Source organism: Podarcis tiliguerta (genome assembly GCF_965153285.1).
Source record: "Podarcis tiliguerta genome assembly, chromosome: Z".
Classification (NCBI taxonomy): domain Eukaryota; kingdom Metazoa; phylum Chordata; class Lepidosauria; order Squamata; family Lacertidae; genus Podarcis; species Podarcis tiliguerta.
In genome coordinates this window covers 17959895-17987308 of record NC_139553.1, presented here as the reverse complement: position 1 = coordinate 17987308, position 27414 = coordinate 17959895, and the positions used below count along the sequence as shown (strand labels likewise).

Below are 27414 nucleotides of genomic sequence, written 5' to 3'. Positions count from 1 at the left end.
TAGTTAAACTGTGGAACTCCCTCCCACAGGAGACAGTGATGGCTGCCAACTTTGATGGCTTTAAAGGGGGATTAGATAGATTCATGGAGGAGGAGGAGACTCCCAATGGCTACTAGCCCAAATGGCTATGCTCTGCCTCTGTGGTCAGAGGCAGTAATGCTTCTGAGTACCACTTTCTGGAAACTGCAGGATTGGAGAGGGCTCTTGTGCCCAATCCTGCTTGCGGATTTCCCATAGGCATCTGGTGGGCCACTGTGAGAAGAGGATGGTGGACTTGATTGGCCATTGGCCTGATCCAGCAGGAACTTCTTATGTACATAGACGAATGGATCCCTCTTCTATTTCTCGTTAAAGGCACACAAAAACATCTCCACTCCCTGAAGTTGCAGTCACTTGATATATTGTTGGGTCTTCCCATGGCCCCAACCATGTTTCTTTGTCTTTTTTAAAATATGCATTGATTAGTGCTTAGGAGTACAGCTCCCTAAGCACCACCTTCCTTTGGAGTCTGCCCACTGGAGGGTCAGTGGGATTGCACAATTCTTCCTGCCCTTGTTTGGGATGGTGATGGGTGGGCACAGTTGACTGGCACAGCTGCTCTTGTTAGGAGACTCTTTGGACACAGGAAAACGGTCATGGTGGTCAGGCAGCAGGGAGGAAGGGTGAGTAGCGGAGTTGCTGCTATAAGCCTTGGAGCCAGGAGTATAAAACCCAGTAGTGGCACACTTTGCCGTTTTCGACACACAGCCAGGCTAAGCAGTTCTGCAGTGGCTGGAAAGCATGATCTGCTTGAGGGTTGCTGTGCCAGCGTGCTTGGATTTATTTGCCTGTTCATCTGGACCCCATCTGCACCACTGAAGGCACTCTTAGACCACTCTTAAACAGACATGGCTTCCCTCCAAAGAACCCTGAGAATTGTAGTTTGCAAAGGATGCTAAAGGTTGTTAGGGTACCCCATTCTCCTCCCAGAAGTACAATTTCCAGGCTTCCCTGTGAAGAGGGGTTGGTTCTTAAAACCACTCTGGGAAATGTAGCTCTGGGATGGGAATAGGGGCCTCCCTCCAGTTCTCAGCACCCCTAATAAACTACAGCTTCCAGGATGCGTTGGGGGAAGTATTGATGGTTCAAAGTGATGCAATAGTTATTGCTTATTTATGTTGCCTAGCTGAAACCACTACAAAATATAAGATATAATAGTAGTGCTTTAAACATGCCAAGACCTAACTTGAATATATACCTACTAAGGCTAATCAGGAAATTTCTGGTGAAATGTTTTCCAGTCAGAAAAGGTTATCGTTGTCAAAAGCATTAACAAGACAAGGTTTATTAGGGGAGAAATTAAAGCTTATTTCAGGGACATATAAACTTTAGTTCTTTAAAAGAGAAAGTTTGCTGACTGAGCTGGGTTTTGACCAGCCATGCAAATACAGAACTGGGAACCAGAAGCCAACATCAGCATTGCTAATTTAACAGGGCTGCCTAATCTCAAGCAACCATGATCCAGGATTGAAGATTTAATTGCTTCCTGTGAAAACTCAGACTTGTTTACACATAAGTAAATCCAATGTGCTCAACGGAGCTAACTCTCTGTTTTGCTGTGAAATAAGTGGGGAATACCAGTTGATCCCAAAGCCCCATGTATGTGGGAAGCTACAAAGAAAAACAGCAGGCTGCCTGAATTAAAAAAATGTGGGACTTGACTCAATCTCTGGTCAAAAAGAACCCCTAGCTGCATTTAAAACAGTGTTTGTTAGACCCTTAAATATCCAGTATTAAGTTCGGACATGTGCTCCCCAACCTCTACCCATCTCGGAGTGAATAGACTACAACCTTAAGTAAGTTTAAATGCTTTACTTACAGTAATCAGAGGTCTCATGCATCGTTCAATACTACAGCAGAAACAATATAGGTAAGGTATTATTGGTTATAAAATAGAGAAGTTGTTTTCAAACATGTAGTCTGAGTCTGGAGCCCTGATTACATACTTCAATGGGAAGAGGGGAAGAAAGAGAAAGAAATGAACAGGCCTCCCACCTTGGATATGAGGGGACATGACACCACAGATTCTACTCCAGTAATTTAGAACTCAGTGGTCCTTAACACCTTCATTCACTAAGTAGCATAGAGATGCATTGTTAGGTTTGAATCCAAAATCTTTCACATATTTTAAGTGTACATAGGATAGAGATTGCCCCTTCCATGGAATTACATAATAAAACACGGTTCCTGGGAAGTTAATTAACTTAAATCGGGGCTGCCATGTGTCTGGACATAGCAGAATTTTCAAAAATTGGTCAAAATGTCTGGGGAAACCCAGGCGTATGGCAGCCCATATCAGAAGAGTTTGCCCCAAAAAGCTCAACAACATTTGTGTCCAGATTTTCACTTTTTGAAATATGGCAACCCTACTTAAATGCAATATTTAAGACCTGCTAGGCTCCTTCCTAAGCCCCATATAATTGTCCCCTTCATAATGGTGGCATTAAACCTCCTTTGCTGTGGTGAGGGTGTGCCTGGAGATTTACTTGAAACTTCAGTAGAGGAAAATGTATGAATAAGTGAAGCACACCCTATTTTATAATATTGGGTAATAATTTTTATTTTATTTTTTTGATTTATTTATTAAAAGGAATTTAAACTCTACCTCTCACCCCCTGCCTCGTTGCATGGAGTTGGTCTGATCGACAGCTTTTCCTTCTTCTGCAGCAGTGGTGGGTGTTAAGAGCTAAGAGTGAGGCCTCCAGGGAGCTTGGTTTTGCAAACTGGTTGATACATTGCAATAGGACAAAGAACCAAGCACTCCCTCCCAGCTCCCCCACCCCCAGCTTCTAAAGTATTGATTCCTCTCATTGTTTAAGAGCAATGCTTATGAGCTTGTGTACATTTTACTTTAGGTTCCAAGGGCAATTACCAAATCAGACATGTAGTGAAGGGCCTTTCTTTTAAAAATATTTTTAATTAAATCTCAACAACAAGTGCAATGAAATCACATTTCCAAAGCAGGAGGTATAAAATGCCAAAATTGGAACGTTCATAATAAAGTAACATACAAAACCATAAAAGAATACAACAGACGAAACAAACTGCAAACAATATGCACTAGATCACGATGCACATGAAAACAAACAAAAAATATAGTGCAAAATCTGAAGATAAATAATGCACTGAGATTGGTTTAAGTAATAAGAATAATTAAGCCTGAATTCAAATTGTTCATACAGCTGTAGCAGCGAATGGCCTTTCTGAAAATAATATCTGGATCACTTTAGGCACATGTGGGAATATTATTATTATTATTGCTTTGAATACTGATAAATAGCTGCATAATCAGAGATTCCTGCTCCTAAATAGATCTGTTTCTTTACATTCCTTCTCTGCCTACGTTAAAGTTCAACATGCAAGGTGTTTTTTTCTCCTTCCCCCACCCACCCAGTGCCCATCTGTTTGCAAAATGCAGCATTTGGCCTGTAAATCAGCAGGTGTCTGCTGCTGCAGCATCTCATTTTCACCCCGTTACTGGCAGAGCTGAACAATACTGGTGCGCCAGCAGACGAAAACACCTTCATTTGTCTTCATTGTGGAAATACGTGTCTGGAAATTATCTTGGGTTTGGGGGGTGGGAGGGGTTGGGCCACCCGGTCTTTCCTAGCAAAGGGCCTGCGAGTGCAAAAGAGCTGCGCTGTGCGTGCCCAGACACTGCAACATGTATTGAAAATACCACTTACTTCAACGTTCCTCGGTTCAAATTAGGCCACAACTTTATTGAAGTGGTTTTGGCTTAGGCACTGAGTATATAACCTGTTTCAACAAGTCCACCTATTCTTTGATTCTCCAAGGAGTCGAACCAGTGGTGAGGGAGTCATATACAGTGGTACCTCGGGTTAAGTACTTAATTCATTCCAGAGGCCCGTTCTTAACCTGAAACTGTTCTTAACCTGAAGCACCACTTTAGCTAATGTGGCCTCCTGCTGCCGCCGCGCTGCCTGAGCCCGATTTCTGTTCTCATCCTGAAGCAAAGTTCTTAACCTGAGGTACTATTTCTGGGTTAGCAGAGTCTGTAACCTGAAGCGTATGTAACCTGAAGCGTATGTAACAGACATCAACATCAACCAGGTACTCCAGACAGGAGACCACCTCCAGGATCCCTTTAACATAGTGGTTTTCATCTTTTTTGAGTCCATGGCTCCCTTGGCCAACCACATTCTTTCTGTCACTCCCTTGTGAGATACAGCAGAATCGTATCATCAGGATGTACATAAGTAGGGATTCCCCTGGTCTGCCCCTGCCCCATCTCATTCCATCCCTGTCTGTTTTTGGCAATGCTTCCTAAAGGTAAAGGTAAAGGGACCCCTGACCGCTAGGTCCAGTTGCGGACGACTCTGGGGTTGCGGCGCTCATTTCGCTATACTGGCTGAGGGAGCTGGTGTACAGCTTCCAGGTCATGTGGCCAGCATGACTAAGCTGCTTCTGGTGAACCAGAGCAGCGCATGGAAACGCCGTTTACCTTCCCACCGGAGCAGTACCTATTTATCTACTTTCGCTTTTTGGTGTGCTTTCGAACTGCTAGGTTGGCAGGAGTTGGGACCGAGCAACAGGAGCTCACCCCATCGCGGGGATTCGAACCGCCGACCTTCTGATCAGCAAGCCCTAGAATCTGTGGTTTAACCCACAGTGCCACCCAAGATGTTTCCTACGCAAGTGTAAATGTAAGTATAAGTGTAAATGTAAGTGTAAATGGGAGCATGCAAGTGGGGATTCCCCTGTTTCATTTTTTATTAGTGCTTGTCAGACTAAAGAATCTTTCCAGGCGCAAGAAGCAGAAAGAATAAAATAGCAATGTCAGCCCAGTTGGCAATACAGTAATTACTGGCAGTCCATAAGAGAATGCCATCAGTGTTGACACCTGCCTTGATTTTACAGTTTTATATCTTATTTTTTAATCCAAATTGTTTTATTTATTGCAAGATCTTTAGTTGGGCAGCATGCAAATAATAGCAGTAAATAAATGCTTTATTTTTTTTTGAGTGGTGGCAGGGGGTGGGGGAATACTTTTATTCATGGCCTCAGATGACCCTGGAGAGGACCAACCTTATGTGGCTTTGTGGGTGCTGCTAATACTATCCAAGTACGGGCTTTGGAGTACATTGAATGTCTTATAGAAGCCTCAAGGAAGGTCAAACCAAGCAGTGCCACTGCTCTGCAGGGCTGAGCTGACCCACTCAACATGGCAGCCCCAGCTTACCTTTCCTGAAGCCACAATGGGGGCCCTCTTATCTTCTTTGAGGCCCCTGCGCACATAGTGCCTACAGGAAAGATCAATATTTATTCCTGTTTGAAAAAACTCCAAATAGTGACGCCCATCCCCTGCTGGGCTTCAAAATTAGTATGCATAAAGATTTTAGTCATCATGGTTCTGAATAATGGGCTGAATTAAGTAATATAGGAAACTGCCTTATACTGAATTTGACCACTGGTCAGTTTAGGTTAGTATTGCCTACACTAATTGGCTCTGTGGAGTTTTAGATAAGCAATATTTCCTGACCTACCTGGAGATCCCACTGGGGATTTAACCTGGGACCCTTCTGCATGCAAACCAGAGGATCTACTGAGCTACAGCCCTTTCCCAACCCCACAATGTTTATTTTGAAGTTTTAAACCGCAGATAAAAGAAAGTGCTTCTTCACACAGCACATGGTTAAACTGTGGAGCTCTCTCCTACAGGAGGCAAGTAACAAGCCACCAACGTGGGTGGTTTTAAAAGACAATTAAATTCATGGAGTCAGAGAAGGTTACCAATGGTTGTTAGCCACAATGGCTATGCTCTACCTCCATTTTCAGAGGCAGCAATGCTTCTGAACCAAAAATTGCTGGAAGCCACAGGAGGGGAGAGTGTTCTTGCCCTTGGGTCCTGCTTGCAGGTTTCCCATGATAGGCATGTGGTTGGCCACCGTGAAGAAAGGCTGCTGGAGTAGATGGACCACTGGTCTTACGTTCTCGCTTTGCTGATTGATGGCTAATAAAGCCTTTTCCAGCTCTGTAAGAATTCTATTCTTTCAATGGAGCAAGGAGAGCTTTATTTAGTGTCTGAAGCACCACCATACCACAGATTAAAGACAAAGGCTTTATTATGTGTGCTGGTTTATTTCTCAATGCCTTTCTTAGGATGACATTTGCCCTTTTCTACTGTAGCAAATGCTCCCTGCAATTTTGACCCTCATTAAAGCTGTCTCAGACAGATTTGGACGAGGATGATTTTGGATGAATCTATGCAGGGGGTTGGTAAGCTGTGACCTGTGTGTTTGTGTGTGTGCTAGAGTGGGTTGGGGCACCGGATTGGCAAGGGACCCCGACCTGAGGGGAGACCTCAAAAGCGAAGGCCTGTCTTTCATTTCCCAACCTTGACTCTGCTCACCCAAAAAACCCTTTGTGTTGAGGGCAGAGGGCAGGCAAGAGGCCCTGCCAAGCTATTTTGGAAAGATCCAGTTTACTTCCCGGCCTGAATCGATACCCGTCTTTGTACTCTGAATTGCTTTCTCTTTCCGGATATTGTCAAGGGCCCTTGTGCAGTAGACAGCCTGTTTTGAAAATGTCACAGCCTATCAAAACATCTCAGATGGGGAGCGGCCTTTGGGGGCTTGCATTTCTTTGGCCCTCTTGTCAGGCCAGACAGGCGAGGCAAATGCATTAATTGAAGGATGACGGAGAGAAATAAAGAGGGGCAGGAGAGAAATGTCGGCTTGCTTCCCTGAGCTGTCGGAAGTGCAACAGGGTGGTCTCTTTGCATGAGCACTGCTTTACCATAAAATGGTGCCTGGCGTGGAGAAAGTGGATAGAAAAGTCATTGCACTATTTGAACCAAAGGCCAGGATATCCTGGACCTGAGTGCAACAGCAACTCCCCCATCTTGTGCCTACCAGCAGCTGGCATTCAGGGGCATACTGCCTCTGAATTTGGAGTACAGCCATCATGGCCAGTAGCCGTTGGTGGCTCTCTCCTCCATCAGTTTGTCCAGTCCTCTTTTAAAGGCACTCAAGTTGTTGACCATCACTATGCTTCGTGGAAGCAAATCTCGTAGGTTAACTATGCACTGTGTGTGCAGAAAGTCCTTCCTTTTGACTGTCCTGAATTTTCAAACATTCAGCTTCGCTGGATGCCCCCACTGGGTTCTAGCATTGTCAACCTCTCATAATGCTAGAACTCTCTTGTCCACTTTCACCATGGAATTCCCAGCAACTGGCATTCAGAGGCATACTGCCTCCAACTGCAGAGGCAGAGCACAGCCATCGTGGCTAGCAATCACCATCAGTCCATGCGCTGATGGTGCCTGAGTGCAACAGCTTTCTCAGAACCTGAGCGCAACAGCTTTCTCCCTACCTGCCTCTGACAGTCGTGGTAGAACTTAGCCATCCAAGTTGGTTGCCATCAGTTTTTCTTGTGGGAGTGAATTCCATAGTTTAACTCTGCCCTGTGTGAAGACGGATGTCTTTCCTTTTGACTGCCCTGAATTTTTCAGCGCTGAATGGGTGTTGAATGGGTCCTGAATCTTCCAACACTGAATAACCCATTGAGTTCTAGTATTATATCACTAGTACTATATCACTATTTGTGAAAGGTCACACTCCCCCATCCCGAACATTAAAATACCCACTAATTCCAATCCCTGAAGGGAATCTTGATAGATTGCCTTGTGTGAAGGCAGAAGCAAATCTATCCTATCAGCTGGATTTTGGGACCATTGAAGCACTATCCATGTAGGAGAAAAAGATGCCTGTCGATGGCAGCTGGCACCGAGGAAAGAGCCCATTAATCAGACCAACGGCTGCAAACTGTTTGCTGCCTTATTGACTTCCGTTTGTCAGTTATGAATCAACCATTGCATATATGACCTCCACTTTTAAGCAGGGATTGCAATTAGCTGCAGCGATAAATAACACCTGTCTTTTGAAAGACAAATGTAGGGCTCTTTGACCGGGAGGGCTTGAGCATTCAAAGAAAAACCTTTGCTAAATCTGGTAATTGCTGTTGTTATGAGATTGCTGCCTGATTACTAGGGATGGAAGGACCTGCCAGTTTTGCTTCTCTAGGATGGAAGGATCTTTCAGCTTTAGTTCTCTTGGGGCCAGTTTACCTGTGAGATCGCCTTCCCCCATATATGCCCACTTGACCACTTCAATTGGAGGAAACTGGCACCATTACAGGTGCCACCTAACACCCCTTCAGCACTTGTAAGAACTCCATCTTTTAGTGCAGCAGCAGCTGCACTTTGGAACTCCCGGTCTACTGACACCAGGCACACACCTTTGCTGCACTCTTTTTGATACTTGCTTAAAATATTAGAGAAGCCTGTCAGATGTTTAGAAAACTGATGCACTTTTTGATCTGTTTTTAGTCTGTTGTTAACTTTTTGAAATTTTTAAATTATTGTTGTTAATTTTTCTTAATGGTTAGTTTATTGTTTTAGCTTTTTTGTAAATCACATGTAGGGTATAGTGTTGTTGTTTTTTTTACAGTGAAGCAGTGTATAAATTTAATCAAATAAATAATAAATTGAAAGATAGGCATTAATAAATAATTACAGAAAAATCCATCCACCATCTCTCTCCCAGGTTCACTCTCCTGCTCACTCTCCGTTCTTCTTGAGGTCATAGAATAGAATAAAAGAACTGTAGCGTTTGAATGGAAACCAAGGGTCACCTGGTTTAACCCCTTGCAATGCAGAAATCACAGCTAAAGAAGCCTTGACAAACCAATGATATGACACTTTCATATTTGGGCAGGGAAAGGATTTGCCACCTATTCCCTGTTCCTGGATTTCTGATGCCCCAGGGAATTTCTTTTTACTCTCCTTCCTCTTGTTATTTTCTGTTTCAACTGAAACTCCTTTCATGTCTGTGCCTGAGTTTTCCTGCAGAAGGCAGACAAAGCCTGCAGGAGGGAACTCCTATCAAATCTTTCCAAAAAAATTAAAAAGGGAGACTTCCAAAAAGCAGCATAGATGGGGCAGAACTGGGGGCTGGAAGGTGAGGGAAGGAGGGTGGTCTGAATCCACATGTTCCTTCTTTCTGGTTAAAATCATCTGAAATCTGACAGATGGAAAATCGGAAATACTTTTTATCGTTCTTCTTTCTTTTTGTATTATTTCCTTCTTTTTCTTCTTTTCCTTTGTTTTCCTTCGAGTCCTTTGCTCTGGGTGATTTAAGAAAAAAATGGGCTTGGCTTTTACAGGTTTTTTATCGGTCAGAGAAGAATGAGTGGAGGCAGGAACAAGAGAAAGAAAGGCAGATCTTTATTTTCTGTTGCAACCAGTGGCGTAGCGTGGGTTGTCAGCACCCAGGGCAAGGCAAGTAATTTGCGCCCCCTAACCCGGGGCAAGGCAAGTAATTTGCGCCCGCCCCCCCCCCACTGCACTGTCCCTCCCCCAGATAGTCCCTCGCTCTCTCTCCGCACCGCACCGCACGCCTGGCACCCTCCCCTCCACAGTGGGCGGCGACCCGGCGGCTCGGATCGGATTCGCACAGCCAGCACTGCAGTGAGAGAGAGTGAGCGAGGCAGGTAGGGGCAGAGAGCTGCGAGTGCGAGCGCGCCCCCCCAGATGTTGCGCCCGGTGCGGCCGGCCCCCCCTGCACCCCCCACGCTATGCCACTGGTTGCAACAGAGTCCACACACCTCCACTTGCAAGGAGGTGAGGAGGACCCAGAACCAATGTATGTAACAACTTTTAAAAGACTTTAGAAATTGCCCACCCTGTAGCCAAAGACCACCCAAAAGCATCAGACAGGTGTCACAGACAGAGGCGATCTACAACAGAAATTTGGGAGTGTGACTGTCAAGATAACCTGATAATGGCCAGCCTGGGCTATTCTTCTGAAATGGCAAATACCTTAGTTCTAAGATCCATGGTCACAGACCTTCCCTATTCATGCAAGATGTTTATGTTTTTTACAGGATTTGAAGGATTTTGCTGGTGAAAAGAACCACTGGGAAGGTTTCTCCCAAGATACTTCCTTCTACAGCAGAGAAAATATCTGGGGTCATTAAGAGAGTCAAGAGGCTTCGGGATTGCTCTATGAACTCAAAGTGTTTATTTTTTTCAGGGAATTATTTCCTAATTTTTGAAGGGTGAAGGATTGGTTTTCTGTGCCCCTTAAAAATTCCTAATTTTTGAAGGGCAAAGGATGGGTTTTCTGTGTACCTTAAAATTTGTGAAACATGAACCATTAGTGGGGTTCAAGCACTGAAGATGATTGTTGGTCGGTGAAGAACCCTGTGTGAGAGGCAGAGAATGGAGGAATTCCTAGGCTGGGAGAAGAAAGGGGAGCTCCCGGGTGAGAGCTGGAGGAGGGGGTCCATCCCTTTCAGTGTGAGACAAAGGTTAAGATTTACCTTTGAGAGAGGACTTTGCATTTCCCTACTTTCCTTTTTTTTATTTAGATTACTTTGTTTTTTTAATCTTATTGTAGTATGGAAAAGCTTCAATAAAATTTTATAGAAAAAAGAGAAAAGATAGAAAAATCATTTGAGATCTGATGTACAACTGGGAGGAAAAAAGGGAGACCCAGTAGCGATGCCCCAGGCTCTACATTGACTCTGTTGCCATGAGTGATGTTTTTAAAAGAAAGTCAGATAAACTGTCTGATGAGCCAATTTTGGCCCCCTTTATGGATATCTCAATTTAAGCATGCCGGCTGGCTTTATTTAATTATCGCCCTTCCCACGTCCACTGCTTAATCCAGGCCAGTCATGCCTTTTTCAATATGTTATATACAACAGCTCTGAAAGGCTTTTTTTGCAGGTTGATGGAAGTCATGGGTGATATGAACTGAGCACTAGTCATTCACAAAATATGGGCCTCCTGGTGTTGGTAAACCAGTTCACACATGGAATGGGCTAAAAATCCTTCATAATCTCCAACAGGATTTGAGGAATGTGCATAATATGCACATTTTTTGCAATCAATTTCTGCTAATATATGCATTGTTTTGGTACACCTTATTTGGTTGAAGAAAAGCATTGCAAAATTCAGAGCACAGTCATACCTTGGGTTACAGCCGCTTCAGGTTGCGTCTTTTCGGGTTTTGGACCCCCGAAACCTGGAAGTACCGGAATGGGTTTCTTCCGGGTTTCGGCGGTTGCGCATGCGCAGAAGCGCTGAATTGCAACCCACTCGTGCGCAGACGCAGGTTGCGAACACTGTGGGTTGCGAACGTGCATCCTGCACGGATCACGTTTGCAACCCGAGCGTCTACTGTAGTACAAATTTTGAAGGATAGCTGTGTTTTGCTTGGCATATTGTTTTGCAAAGTGCAAATTAGGTTTGCATTAAAAATGTGAGTTGGCCTGAATGGTGCCCTTGTGCTCAGGTCCTCCTTGGAGGTTTCTCTTTGAGGTACCTGGTTGGCCACTGTAAGAACAAGAAGCTGGACCAGATGGGCCATTGCCTGATCCAGCTGCAGGGCTTTTCCTATGGAGGTCTATTCTGATAGCAGAACCTCCAGGCCTAAGGGCAGTCTACCTCTGAATACCAGATGATGGGGAACAGAAACTGAAGAGTTGCTGTCTTGCTTGTGGGCTTTCTATGGGGGGCATCTGGTTGTCCACTGTGTCAACAGGATGCTGGACTAATTGGGCCAATGGCCTGAGCTCATGGGGCTCTTCCTATGTTCTAATGAATTTCTGCTCCTTCTGGGTGCGGTGTGAAGAAGAAGAAATGGCCAGGTGCCCCAAACTGTGTTGAAAACAACGGTGTTGTGCCTGTAGTGAAGACAGAAGGATAATGGAAATATAATGATATTTCAGATGAAATATTTATGACGTGCAAAAGAGCTTTCTCTCTCTCTTTTTGCTGACGTGACTCATGAACTTTTCAGCACTCTACAGCCCATTAGGCGCTTGATGTAATTTTCATACCAGGAGAGAAAAGCAGCTTCTGGGGGAGGCCTCTCCTTCTTCTCTCACCCTAAATCACCTCCTTTGTGAAGGCAGGAAAGTAAATCCATGCCTCCTGGCCACCTGCATTGCATAATCTACGGCAGGCACCACACCAGTGTAGAGGCTGGAATTCCTGGGGTCTAAATAAAGCTGCCTCGTGAGAGGGGCAGCCAGGTGAGATGTTCCCCTACACAGATGAGAGATTCCCTCTGAGACAGTGTGCAAACCAGAGGTGCTGCAGCCATCTTTTGCCCAAAGTAGTGCCTTGTAGCGCAGGTTATATATAACAAATAAATGAAACGAATCAACCCCAAATAATCAAAACTGCAGCAAAACCCAATTGCAAAATTTGAAAAAAAAAAGGGGGGGGTGTCAGCTGACTGGGATCTGCAGCTAGGCTCAAGAGCACTGGACTGGGTCAGTTTGCTGCAAATGAAGGATGTAACAAATACTCCCCTCCCCCTCTTCTGGTTCCTTGCAAAGGGCTTTTAGTGCAGATGGAAACAGCAGCTGGGCTCAATTCTTGTTACTGCAATGCACCCCCTCACACAAAATGATTTAAGCAGGGTCTGAGGCAGCAAATCTAATTATTACCCACACTTTCCATCTTTCCACCGGTCTACTGAGGCAAAAGGAAAAGTCTGCACCAGTGAATATTTAACAACTGGCTGTTGCTTGAGATAATCTCTCCCCGCTGCTTAAAGACAGCACCAACAATTTCGTGGTTGCCCTTGACAGGTGTGAGTTCTCCCTGGTTCTGCACCACACACAAACAAATGTGGGGCGGGGGGGGGGGGAGAGGCAAATTTCTGCCCCAACTACCTCCTCCTGATTCCCAAGGGCTCTTCTTGTTCTGCCACACCACCATTGAATTTTGCTATATGGAGAAGTAGAACCTGTTCCAAGCCTGAGAGGTCTTGCTGGGGAGCAAATTGTGATAGTTGAAGAGGCTGGAAGGAGGGTGGCATGCCTAAAGTTTCATGGAATCAGAATCACAAAATCCTTGGGTACCCCCAAGGATCGTCTAGTCCAGGCATGTCCAAAGTCTGTTTGGGGGGCCTAATCCGGCCTGCTGGCCGATTTAATATGGGCCCCGTGGCAGTAAATGTTCTGGGGTAAAATTGTAAAAAAAAGCTCAACAACTTTGGTCGGCCATCACGCATGTTTACCTCATCAGATCTGGCCCTCTTTGAAAAAAGTTGGGGCACCCTTCGTCTAGTCGAACCCGTAGCCATCAAATCTGTGCTTAAAAGCCTCCAAAGACAGAAGAGTCTACCACTTTCCATGGGAGTCCCCCTCAAGTGTCAAACAGCTTTCCCTGTAAATGTACCTGCCCTGGAGGTGTGACTTAGGTCAGCTGAGTTTTAAAATGCAGACCAAATTATTTTTTCCTCCATCCCTGTATAGTAGAAAGAGTCAGTGTATTGGGTGGGGAGGGGATTGGGGAGTTTCTGGAGGGGACAGAGACTAAAAGGCTTAGGTAGATGCTGCGGGAGGCAGTGGAAGACAGAAGTGCCTGGCGTGCTCTGGTCCATGGGGTCACGAAGGGTTGGACACGACTAAACGACTAAACAACAACAGATGCTGTATATGCACAGTCCAGCAGATAATTCTGTAGCATTGGAAGCAGGGAGGCCAGATCTCACTCCAGAATTAAAACCTGTTGAGGATGTGCTTTGATATCTGCAGAAGGATGTCATCGGCAACACCCTAAGAAATCCTCTCTCCTCCACTCTTGCATATTTATGCCTCACAGCGCAGGGATGCTAATGTGTTCCCAACCCCCCGCCCTGCTTTGAATATACAATTTCAATCTTGACAGTCTCTTAAAAATAGATTTGACACAAGTGATAAAAAAGACGTTCAGAATTGATTTCAAGAGATGCTGCTGATTCCTTCCCCCCACTCCGCTCAAACCCACTTTAATATTGCAGATTATTTGAAAACTTGTTGAGAATGAATGGCAGAGAAAGCAGATGAAAAGGAGACATCATATAGAAGAAGGCACTTTCTGCTAGACCTTCTGCTAGATTGGTTTTCTTTGCTGAGCAGCTTCATCAAGTCATGAGCACCCACATCAGGCTACACCCCTAATCAACAGTACACATGAAAAGGACCTCTTAGTAGACCACAAGCTTCACACAAGTCAACAGTGTGATGCAGCAACAACAGCAACAAAAAAGCTAATGCTATTCTAGGCTGCATCAACAGACGTCTAGTGCCAAGGTCAGGGGAAGTAATGGTCCCACTCTATTCCTCCTTGGTCAGACCACACCTGGAGTTCTGTATCCAGTTCTGGGCACCACAACGTAAGAAGGATATTGTCAAACCAGAACATGTGCAGAGGAGGGCGACCAAGATGATCAAGGATCTGGAAACCAGGCCGTAAGAGGAGCTGGCTTTGTTTAGCATGGAAAAGAGGAGACTGATGGATCAGGCTAAAGAGGGGCCCTCTAGTCCATCATCCTATCCTCATCATGGCCTACTAGATACCTCAATGGGAAGCTCTGAAGCAGGACCCGAGTGCAACAGCAGCAACTCTCACCACTTAAAATTCCCAGCAGCTGATACCATGGCTAGTAGCTATCCCTGTCCACAGATCCTACCACTCTGTCTGATAACAAAGCCAGCCCAATTAAGTGTAGTAAACCTTGAGACTCAGGAGCCCAGAAAGTTATTAACTATTGAGCATTCCAGATTTTAAATGCAAACCTACAAGATTCCCTTACCCCTTATACATCCACTTGATCACCTCGACTGGTGGAACTGGCCCTGTTACATGTGCCAAATAATTCCTATTCCACATCTGTAGAAAATTGATCTTTGAGTGTGGCTTCACTTACACACTGGAACTCCCTGCCTATTGGCAGCAGGCAGGTGCCTTCCCTGTGGGACATTATTGCAGTCAAACCAACGATTCATGCTTTGCCAGATGGCAGTATGAAGGGGCTGAGGCTCACAAAGCCTTCCTGTAAAATTTGCTACAGAGAACTCTGTGAAGTAACCTCCTTTGTCTGCCTTGGCAGGAAACTGTAACACCTTCCTGTAATCCTTCCTTCCTGTCTGGGCGGCCTTCTCTTTTCCCCCTATCATGTTTCCAAGCTGACACCACATGTATGTTTGAACAAAGCAGCTCAGATACCATTTTTTTAATTTCAGCTTTATACTTTTGTAACTTAAATAGCAGTTATCAACCTGCCTTGATTTTGCTTCTGTAATAGCTGCTTCAATACCTACGTTTAGTAAGTAAATGCTACTTTTATTTCTTCACAAAACAATTGTGTGTGATTGTTGTTTTTAAAGGGAGAGAAAAGGGGTAGTACCAACGAAAATCCAGTAAAGCAAGCTGAATTTTTGTTTCTATAAATAAACCTTAGTTTCCAAGTTTAAGCTGCAAACGATGGTACTCTGCTGATCTCACTCACATGAGCAAGGATAATACAGTGGTACCTCGGGTTAAGGACTTAATTCTTTCTGGAGGTCCGTTCTTAACCTGAAACTGTTCTTAACCTGAGGTACCACTTTAGCTAATGGGGCCTCCCACTGCCGCCGTGCTGCTGGAGCACGATTTCATTCTGAAGCAAAGTTCTTAACCCAAGGTACTATTTCTGGGTTAGCGGAGTCTGTAACCTGAAGCATCTGTAACCCGAGGTACCACTGTAGCTGAATAATATATCCTCTCCTAGTACTTAAATCAATTCCTACATTCTCTATCCTCTTTTTGCTTCCTTCCAAAAATATTAGACAGTGCTACCCAGATGTTTAGAAAGCTGATAAGAGTTTTGATCTATTTTTACTCTATTGTTATTTTTACTTTTCAAAAGTTTAACATGATTGCTATTTTTTCTTAGTGATAATTGTTTTATCTTTTTTTGTAAATTGCTTTGAGGTTTGTTTGTTGCTGCTGCTGTTTTTTAAAAAAACCCATGAAGCAGGGTGTAAATCTTATGGGGGGAAAATGACTTTCTCAAATTTGACACTTTCTTAACTGATTTCTACTTCCAGCGTCTTTCCACTCCTTGTTCATCTCACTTGAGAAGAGAGAGAGAAAAAACAGAACAAAAACCCACCCCAAAAACTGGAAGGGGGAGCGCTAAAAAGCTACTCTGCTTAATAGGTGTAAATATTTCACCAGGAATTAATTAAAGATGAGGGCCATGTTTTGCCTGCTAAGAGGGGCTTTTGGGGGATATGAATTATACACGGACCTCCTCCGCAAAAGCCTTTCCCCCTCTGCTTGAATGTTTCTTGCATTTTGCTCTGAGAGCAAATCCCCCAACATCTTTGAGCATTCATTTAAACACATATACATACACACACCTTTTACTTCTGTGTAACTTTTGGAGGGGATGCGGGTGGCGCTGTGGGTAAAACCTCAGCGCCTAGGGCTTGCAGATCATCAGGTCGGTGGTTCGAATCCCCGCGGCGGGGTGCGCTCCCGTCGTTCGGTCCCAGCGCCTGCCAACCTAGCAGTTCGAAAGCACCTCCGGGTGCAAGTAGATAAATAGGGACCGCTTACCAGCGGGAAGGTAAACGGCGTTTCCGTGTGCGGCTCTGGCTCGCCAGATGCAGCTTGTCACGCTGGCCACGTGACCCGGAAGTGTCTTCGGACAGCGCTGGCTCCTGGCCTATAGAGTGAGATGAGCGCACAACCCTAGAGTCTGGCAAGACTGGCCCATATGGGCAGGGGTACCTTTACCTTTACTAACTTTTGGAGAGGCAGTGCCATGCAGTTGTTACAGTGCTGGGTTAGGACCTGGGAGACCAAGGATTCAAATCCCTATTCAGCCATGAAGCTTGCTGGGTGTGACATTGAAGGCTAGCCACTGTCTTGCAGCCTAGCCTATTCCAAAGGGTTATTGTGGGTATTAAAATGAGAACTTGGACCTGAGAGAGGCTAGGACCCGTACCAATGGCTGTGTAAAGGGTTGCCACATGGAAGATCAAGCAAGCTTGTTTTCTCCTGCTCCAAAGGTTAGGACCTGAACCAATGGATTCAAGTTAGAAGAAAAGCTAAATATCAGGAAGAACTTTCTGACACTAGGAGCTGTTCGACAGTGGAACAGACTCCCTGGCAAGGTGGTGGACTTCCCTTTGTTGCAGGTGTTTAACTAGAGGTTGGATGGCCATCTGTCATGGATGCTTTAGCTGAGCAGGGGGTTGGACAAGATGAATCTTGAAGTCCCTCCCAACCCTATAATTCTATGACTCTATGACCAGGGTTCAAATCCCCCACCTGGTCACAAATCTGACTGGTTGTGACTAATATAGGTCTACTACTACTACTACTACGAAGTAATTACATGTGACAAAAGACTTTAAAGAAAGAGAGATTCTTTTTATGAGCCAGGAGGAGAAGGGAGAATAAGAGAATTCTCAGTTCTGCAGAGATCAAAGATGCTTTGTCAACATTTAATAGCATCCTTCTCTTGGGTACCATGGAAACCAGCCTCTTGTTGTTTAAATTATGAATGATATAAGGGAAATCCATGTTTCATAATAACTCAGACCATTCCGAAAAAGAAATGGGGGGAAAAGAGCTTTGAAATGCAGGTTTACTTTCCTTTTAGGAATCTGAGGAGGATGTGTGAGGATACCTACAGGCTTTTGGAATATTGTTTAGCAGTATTGTTTTGTTGGGATCAGTATTTAATTTTGCTTTTTTAAAAAATATATTCTTAGACGTTATTGTGGCCTCCGTGGGAATTGTTTAATTTTGTGGCATATATTTCGAAATGTTTTTATTTATTGCTTATAACTACTTTTGTTATATTTTAGTAAATAGGTGAATATTTTCATGTTGTAAGTGGCCTTGAACACAGTTTACAAATAAACAGTGATGATGGTTGGGATCGGCACATGTGAGGGGGTGGGGAGACCTAGATGTTTATTTCCACACCACAGCCTAAAAGCACCCTCCAGCTTATTTTAGGATTGAAGCCTCATTTCAGTCCTGAAATGGAGAGGGGACCCACATACTCCGAGCAGCCCCAGACATGCAGAAGCTGGCTTGGTATGCGGGAAATAGTTGCCTGCATGCAGTTCAGCTTCCTTAAATTGCATGGTAGATAAAAACAAGTATCTAGACCTCATGGCTGCAAGGGGGAAAAGGCTTAGGAAGAGTTCCATGCCTTGCCAAGCTGTGCCTCACTCCCTTCCCCAAATGTCTCTCAATGGGGGAGAGTGCAGCCACCAGCTAGTTGCAGCTGCACCCCCAGGTCAAGCCTGACCCAGGGTGGAATAGAGAGAGGGGCTGAGGTGGAGCCCATCTCCGACACTGGGATCCAGCGTGTGAGGGAGCTGCCATCCGCAGCGTGGAAGCTGTGGCCTCCAGTGGGTAAGTGTGCTGGCCCCCAGCGCGCATGCACACACATACCAGGCGGCAGGCGGGAACACTAAACTGCTGACCATAACCCTTTGGAACTGCCTGCCTATTGAAATCACTGAACTATTTTTGGTGCATGCTAAAAACCATTTTTGTTTAGGCAAGCCTACCCAGATATTCAAAATGCTGGTGTATTTTTAGTTTATTACTGGTTTTAATTTTTTTTAATGTTTTCGTTGTTTTTACTAACAATCCAATTGCTCTATTCTTTCTGTAAACTGCTTGGAGGTTTTCTATAATCAAGTGGAACGCAAATTTTATGAAATAATTAATAAGCCCCAGCTGTCAAAATCAATTTTTATTTCAGTGACTTCTTGGCAAATAATACCTTCTTTGCCACAAAAGCCTTTTCATGTGTTTCCCTTGCTTTGCATTAAAAACAGAACCAAACCAAAATTCTGCACGAGCTTCTATCCTCCTCTCATGATGGGTGAAAGATGCTTGCAGTTCCTTTTGTTATGAGCCAAAATGATTTTTGCCTTTGCTTGTCCCGCATCCCAAAACCTTCCCGCACTTTACAGGGTAGGGAGGAACCATATCCACCAGTTTCATTGTGTATCATTGATGTGTGCATTATTTATACTAGATTGTATCAAAGGCATGTATAGGAAGGAGGGGACAGAATCCTACTCTACACAGAAGTTCACACGCACACAAATTTCATTCTCCTTTCTTCTCGTGAGCAAATTCTAAATTATTCACCATTTGGCTTGACAGGGGTTGCTCCCCCAGCTCCAGAAAACATCTGAAGAGTCCTGCGGGATCAGGCGAATAGCCCATCTAGTCCATCCTCCTTTTCATAGTGGCCAACTTGCAGGCAAGAGACCTGCAAGCGGGACCTGGTCTGCAAGCATCTTTCATCCATTATGAAAGGGTGGCAGCTGGTATTATTTGCCAGTAAGGCCTTGAAAGAAAAACTGACATTGAGAGCTATTTTCGGGGATTAACTTTTTCACAAAGAGACAGGGAAGCAGGGTAGGGCATTTTAATGTTTCCCCAAAATCCAGGCACATTCTGAAAAATGGGAGGAAAAGATGCTAAAAAATAAGAGAGCTGGGTTTTATTCACTACTTATTTAATAAAAATTGCACAGCTCTGGATTGTGGAAAAGCTCAAAGCATCTCACAAAAGGAATAGAATAGGATTATTAATAAAAAACAATAAAAACATTCAAATAAACGAAAAACACACCAGCATTCTGAATATCTAGGCAGGCTTACCTAAACAAAAATGTTATAAGCAGGTGCCAGAAAGAGTCCAGTGAAGGCACCTCTCTGATATCAATAGACAGGGAGTTCCAAAGGTTAGGGTTTCTTGGTACTTGGGAGACTAAACATCAGGAAGAACTTTCTGGCAGTAAGAGCTGTTCGATAGTGGCACGGACTCCCTTGGAAAGTGGTGGACTCTCCTTCATTGGAGGTTTCTAAGCAGAAGTTGGGTGGCCTCTGTCATGGATGCTTTAGTGGAGATTTCTGCATTGTAGGGTTTTGGGCTGAATTATCCTCAGGGGTCCCTTCCAACTCTACAATTCTATGAGATTCCTAACATCAGATCCAGCCCTTGTGATTAATACAGTACAGTGGTGCCTCGCAAGACAAAATTAATTAGTTCCGCGAGTCTCTTCGTCTAGCGGTTTTCTCGTCTTGCGAAGCAACCCTATTAGCGGCTTAGCGGATTAGCGCTATTAGCGGTTTAGCCGCTATTAGCGGCTATTAAAGGCTTAAGGGATTAGCGGATTAGCTGCTAAAAGGCTATTAGCGGTTTAGAAAAAGGGGGTGGGGAGCGGAAAAAAATCTCAAGACTCGCAAGACATTTTCATCTTGCGACGCAAACCCATAGAGAAATTCGTCCTGCGAAGCGCATTGAAAAATGGAAAACCCTTTCGTCTAGCGGGTTTTCCGTCTTGCGAGGCATTCGTCTTGCGGGGCACCACTGTATATGCATTTTCTTTTTAAATGCACCCTTTCCCTTTTAAAAAGCACTTTTGGGGGGTTGGAGAAGTGCAAATTTAGAAGAATAGTTTGTTCTTTTCCTCATTCCAGAGGAATGTTGCTCAGTCCCAGGGTTCTCTCTACAATAATATGGTCACCCCAAATCTGAGCAGTGAACCGTGTATAACCCCATTATTGTCAGAGTTCTCCACCCACTCTCTGCAAAGAAAAATAGTAATTCTGTGGCAGGAATAAAATAATGCAGATTAGGCTGCTGTTTTATTATTTAACATGATTTATTCCCTTCAGTTTTCAATATGTCATATAGAGTAGAATCAAAAAACCATAAAATCGTAGAGTTGGAAGGGACCCCAAATTTCCAACCCCCTGGAATGCAAGATGTATTTTGAGTCTACTCTAAGGTGCGCTTCAAACCCCTGTATCCAGAATCTAATTCAACCTCTTGGATTTTTGATACCGAGGTAAAGTATAATATAGATTTGTAACCATTATATATTTCATTTGTGAGGAAATGTTACGTTTGTGGTCTGCTAAGCTTGTGGTCTATTAAGACACCTATATCTTTTTCACATGTGTTCCCCATCATATTTATTTCCTTCGGTGGAAGGACCACGAGCCACAAAGTCTCGGAAGCAGCTGCAAAGCACCATCCACGCTGAGGTATCCTAGCATGACAATTGCAATGAATAAGTCATGAGTTTCTTTCTGCCAAGTGTAGTGAATTCGCCATCCCTTTTAAATGTAAGATTCCCAGCTCCATCTCTCTTTTCCATATGATTGCAGGGAGATCCCTGTAGGTTTGGGGGTCAGTGCTAAGCAGGAAGTGAGCTGAACAAACCCAGTTTTTATCCAGACAATATGGAAGTGTTTGGGGTATTAGGAGAGGGCTAGTACCTCCCAGCTTGATTTGAGGGTTCTGGAAACTGTCTCTTGGTAGAGGTTTGATGAGAAGATCAGCAGTCATCTCTTTTGTGTGGTATATTGGGATGCATGGGATGTTAGAGGTTGGGTTGAACCTCTCATGAGGAACTCATACTGCTCCTTCTTCAGGGGTACAGTGGTACCTCTGGTTACATACGCTTCAGGTTACATACGCTTCAGGTTACAGACTCCGCTAACCCAGAAATATTACCTCAGGTTAAGAACTTTGCTTCAGCATGAGAACAGAAATTGTGCTCCGGCGGCACGGCAGCAGCAGGAGGCCTCATTAGCTAAAGTGGTACTTCAGGTTAAGAACAGTTTCAGGTTAAGTACGGAATTAAGTACTTAACCCGAGGTACCAGTGTAGTTTGTCCACCTTTGGCCCCCACCCTGCACTCAGCTCTCACCTGTGGCTCCTAGAAGCTGACAGCATGAGACAGTGGCCATACTGTGGGAAACGGCTTTGACTGGCTGGCTAAACTAGGTGAGGATAGCTGATACATCTCAAACGTCAATGAGTTAGGGACTTCCCCTGCATGTGAAGACAGGCATTCGGCTGGAGTGGATGAGACCAGTAGTGTGTCCAGTAAGGCATTTCTGCATGTGCTGGAGAGGGGCAGATGGGGCTCATTTACCTGGGAAGGGAGCCCTTCTAGGAGAAGGAAAACTCTGATCCTAAACCTCCAGTGCCTTGCAAGCTATCTTTGGAAGAAGAAAAGGCTAAACCTACACAAATCTGGAGTCGCTAAAGCAGTTGAAGTGCCCCTTATTCGCCTCCTTTTTGTAACTCCTGCAGCCAAATGTATTGCTTTGCTTTGAACCACGAGACTGACAGAGCCTCCATACACATTGCCCAGGCTTGTGGCCCAGGAAGGTGACTTGGGTGCTGTTAACACAGCGGTTTGCCTTCAGCCCTGGAGGTGCACTCCATGATCTCTGAAGACCGATGGATGCCAAGCTTCTAAACCTCATGCATTGGTTACTTCATGACTGGATTACTGCAATATGCACTCTGGAACCCTCCGTTAGTGCAGAGTGCTGCAGCATGATTGCTGACACTAGTGAGGCCATGTCAGCGTATAGCATCTGTGCCCAGACACCTGCATTGGTTACCAATCTGCTCCTGAGTCAAGTTTGTTGTTGCTGGCATCCCTGCCTGTTGATATCAGACAGGCAGCTTCCCTGTCTTCGTTTCAGTACCTGCTAAAAACATTCTTGTTTAGACAAGCCTACCCATATGTTTGGAAAGTTGATGCAAATTTTAATCTTTTCGTGTGTGTCTATTGTTACTTTAACTTTTTGAAAGTTTTAAATTATTGTTGTTAATCTTTCTTATTGATAATCTTATTGTATGCTCCTCAGCACTTCAGTGGCAAATGTGGCTAGGAGGACTCAGCTTTGGCTAATATTCTCACTGTGCTATTCCTGGAGAAAATGGATCAGGCAGCCATTGTGGGTGCCTTGGTCATATACTGAAGCTTGTGGTACATGGATATTCAGAAACTGCAGCTGGTGCAGAATAATGCTCCCAAGCTGGAAGCCCAGAAAATAATACAAATCATAACAAACTGCTCATAACAAACTCTCATTGAGCCTCTGTTTCCCTAGGTGAATATTTAAAACAGAGCATGGTTTACAACTCTTCTGACCTACCAAGAAAAGGACGTTGCAAGAGAGCTTGCCATCCCAATATGTAAGCAGCATTTTAATTCCGAGTCCCTCGGATCCCCAAAGCAACTGAACCTTTACGACCTTTGGTGTGGTGGGCATTGTTGGGAGGGAGGTTAATAAAAATGGTTATAATTCATTGAGGCAAGCTCTATATAGAGCTGTAGCACTGAAATGCTATTGGAAATATAATACACATCCATCCATTCATTCATTCATTTCTCCATGGAGCTCAGGGTTGTGTTCGTGGTTCTCCCTCCTTGTTTAAGCCCACAACCACCCTGTGAGGTAGGTTAGGCTAAGAGGCAGCATCTGGCCCCCAAGGTGAGCTTCAGGACCAGGTGGGGATTTGAAGCCTGGTCTCCCATGTCCTAATCCGACAGTCTAGCCATTCCAGCTCATGGGCTCTACTGGTGTGTTTTTTTTTGGGGGGGGGGGCTCACTCTCTGCCACTAGGAACCTCAAGCCCCAAACAGGATTTTATCTCAGCCTGATTTCATCACAATGAGTTTTAAAACTTCCCCTTTAAGTCTTGCACATCCGTGCCCAAAAGCACTAAAGGGAGCTACAAAAAATGGAAGGAAATATATTTTAATGCATGTATCCATCCATGCATATGCTAAAGGCAGGAATGAATCCCCAGAGAAAGTTGAAGTCAGGTTTTTTTTGTGTGTTTCTTTAAAAAAACACAACTTGGCTACACGCCTAATTTAAAAGCTGATCTGTTACGAAGCAGGAAGATACCGGTAAGCTCTAGCAGGGTGATAATGCTTGGTTTTGGTATGATAAAGAGACAGAACAATCCTCAAAGCCTGTCTGGGGAAATTGCTAGGGCTCTGAGCAGGCTGCGGCTGGGTAGGAGTGCGGAAAGTGGGACATGGGGCAGAATTAAAGGTAAGAGCATCAAAGGAGTCCCGCTTCTGGGCCAGGCCAGTGGCCCATCTAGTCTAGCAGTACTGGGGGACTTTGGCATCTCAAATTTCAGTGGCACCCTATGCAATGCCAAAATCCACACACCCACCCACCACCCCACAGTGGTCAATGCCTCATTAGCTATAGTAACTAATTGGCATCCTGGCATTCAAGGGCAATAAAACATGAGAAGAGCCTGCTGGATCAGGCCATTGCCCTACCTAGTCCAGCATCTTGTCATCACAGTGGTTCATCAGATGCCCCAAAGAGGGGAAGCTCATGAGCAGGAGCTGAGCGCAGCAGCAGCAATTCCCAAGCAATTCCCAGCAACTGGAATTCAGAGCCAGAGGGCCTCTGATGGACGTAGACCAGGTGTACCCTGCTTTTTTAAAAGACAATTTCTGAAAGCCATATTGTTCAGACAGTCCTTTAGAATATGACTTCCGCCCTTATTTTTAACCCACCAATATTTACTGATTTATTACTGATGTATTTAATGATGCTTTAATTTGATGCTTTGTCTTTATTGATGCTTGGCTGATTTTATTATTACTTTGTATACTATGTGCTGCCTTGATCTACTTTTTATGAAAGTGTGATCTATAAATTCTTCAGTAAATAAACAAAATGAATCTCACTGATGCCTTCTTGCTCTCCTTTTAGAACAACTTAAAATGATTAAAATCAGCACTGGAAGTCATCACGGGAGTGAGCCGACTATCTCTTAATTTCCCACTCTGCCTTTGCAAATTTGCTAGAGGGTGACATCCATCACCATTGTTTAATCATTTCATGTTAATTACTATTTTACATGATTATGAGAAAAGCCATCTATGCTTGCTGGGTGCTTTGAAATTTCATCCCTCTGATGGCAGCGGTTTGGGGATTATGCCCTAGGAAAAGCTGGTGGTGAGGGTGAAATTAACAAATGAAATCTGGAGAGAGAGAGAGAGAGGAGATGGATGGATTAATATTGTTAATTTCCAAATGTTACTGGAGGAACTGGAAGGGAGAAAGGGAACCATTCACAACACCACCAACAACAATGGTTTAGGATGTACCGGTATGTGATCAGTAGTTCTCCAGCTCTGCTATAAAAAAACCTCCCTATAAGTCACATTATAAGAACTGACTATGATGGATAACCCTCCTGCAATCCTAGCTGGTAATGATTCAGAGTAGAGCTCTGAATAAATACGGTATTGCCACTATTCTTGAATGATTCATAAATGAATGAGAGATCAGCTGTCTGCAGTAGTGAGGAAAGCCATATGCTCATGCTAGAGCAGGGGTCAGCAACCTTTTTCAGCAGGGGGCTGGTTCACCATCCCTCAGACCATGTGGTGGGCCAGACTATATTTTGGAGGGGGAAAATGAATGAATTCCTATGCCCCACGAATAACCCAGAGATGCATTTTAAATAAAATCACACATTCTACTCATGTAAAAACACCAGGCAGGCCCCACAAATAAACCAGAGATGCATTTTAAATAAAAGCACACATTCTACTCATGCAAACACACCAGGCAGGCCCCACAAATTATCCAGAGATGCATTTTAAATAAAAGGACACATTCTACTCATGCAAACACACCAGGCAGGCCCCACAAATAACCCAGAGATGCATTTTAAATAAAAGCACACATTCTACTTGTGTAAAAACACACTGATTCCCGGACCGTCCATGGGCCGGATTGAGAAGGCGATTGGGCCGCATCTGGCCCACGGGCCTTAGGTTGCCTATCCCTGTGCTAGAGATTCTGGGCATGGAAAGGTGGGGTGTCATCTTGTCCTTTGCCCCAGAAAGGAAAATGTCCAGTCAGTTTCTGTATGTGAAAAGTGGGGGCAGGGAGCTATCTCTGCTTTTGCGCTAGGTGGCAAAATGTTTTGGGCCAGCCTGTGGCATTGGCTTTCATGGGCTACAAGCCTCCTTCCTCAGAATTTGTCTAATCCACTGTTAAAAAGGTCATATGTGGAAGAATGGCTTGGAAATGTGTGCATAAGGCTCTGGCTTCTGTTAAACACGCTGCTGAAGGACTTCTGGCAGTTTCCACACACACAGCAGGCCAAAAGGGACTCTGGCAATGACAATAAATTAATGGCTTTATTTTGGGGATGCTGCTTGGCTCATAGGGGGCATCTGTAGGGGCTAGCCATAAACAAAGCCTTGGAAGACAAGCTCTCCTCTCCTGCAGGACTTATGAGGCCACTGCCAGCACATTAGCAGAAGTAATATGTTAATCTCTCCCATTGCCACTCCAAGGGAATTGTGAGCTTCTAGCATCAGTTACTGGAAAGAGAAAGAGGATATAATTAAAATACCTAAATGGGGAAAGACAAATTCTGGTCTGTAATTAGCTGGGTGGCCTTTCCCCCGCTTCTCCTTTTTTTTGAAGCTGCAACCAGTTCGCTTACCTGCCTTAGTTTGCTTTGAAAGAGGCCTGGACTAATTTATGGAGGAGGAGAAAGCTATTGATGGCTACTAGCCACAATGGCTCTGCCTCTGCCTCCACAGTTGGATGCAGCAATGCTTCTGAATACCAGTGTCTGGAAACTACAGAAAGGGAGAGGGCTCTTGTGCTCAGATCATGCTTGAGGGCTTCACATTGTAAGAAGAGGAAGCGGGACTAAATCGGGCCACTGGCCTGAGAGTTGTTGGCTATCACCACCTCCCATGGGAGTTTCATAGTTTGTGTGCTGTATGACTCTGCCCTGAATCAATCCAACATTCACCTTCACTGGGTGTCTATGAGTTCCAGTTTTCTAAATGGGGGGGGGGAGAAATCCCCCTTGTTCTCCCAATGGTCAACCAGATGCCCTCATGGGAAGTCCACAAGCAGAAACCAAACACAACAGCAACTCTCCCTTGCTGTGGCTTCCAGCAAACTGGCATTCAGAACTATGCTGCCTCTGGAAACCTAGCCAGGAGCGATCAAATGAATCCCATCACCTGTTCTGTTCTCCTTTTCATATGCTATCCACTTGGCAACCAAGTCCCCTTGTTTCCCTTTTCTCTCCCAACAGGAAGACAAGCGGGCTCTTTAATGCTCACCACCAGATGGACATTCTCTCCAAATGCAAGATTCTTGGCATGGGGTGGCATAGCAGACCTTTGATGGCTTTGATGTAAAGCTCTGAAGTGTGCCAGGACACTTCATAAAATGCCACAGCCAGAGATAACTTCGGGCAAATGAAAGGCAGACTTCCCCTCTCTCCAACCCAGCTAGGCTTTCCAAGAGGCTGGTTTCGCTCCAGGTTTTATGAACTCATTTGAATGCAGAGATCGGGACCTGTCAGTTTTCTGTACAGTTTTACAATGGTGCGTGAATGTGAAATTAAGAAGACAAATTTCTGAAGGAGAGGCCTGGCAATGACTGCTCACCACGATGGCTGAGCTCTGCCTCCACAGTCAGGGGCAGTGAATACGCTTCTCAATACCGGTTGCTGGAAGCCACAGGAGGGAACAGGGATCTTGGGCTCAAATCCTGCTGTTGGGCTTTCCATTGGGACTGTTGTTCAGCTGCTGTGAAAACAGGATGCTGGACTAGGTGGGCCATCGGCCTGATCCAGCAGGCTCTTATGTTCTTGAAATGTTGAGCCCCGAAACACTATATGCTACCTTATTTTTAAAAATCTCTTAATTCTGT

The 27414-nt window shown here is 44.7% G+C and overlaps 1 long non-coding RNA gene across 1 annotated transcript; it reads left to right on the top strand.

Moving 5' to 3' along the window:
* The first annotated feature begins 4484 nt into the window (after window positions 1-4484).
* LOC310669726 lies at window positions 4485-26915 on the top strand. Its single transcript, XR_014507325.1, has 4 exons — window positions 4485-4706; window positions 9946-15170; window positions 22795-22879; window positions 26792-26915. It is a non-coding gene; the product is annotated as an uncharacterized lncRNA (long non-coding RNA).
* Window positions 26916-27414: the final 499 nt, after the last annotated feature.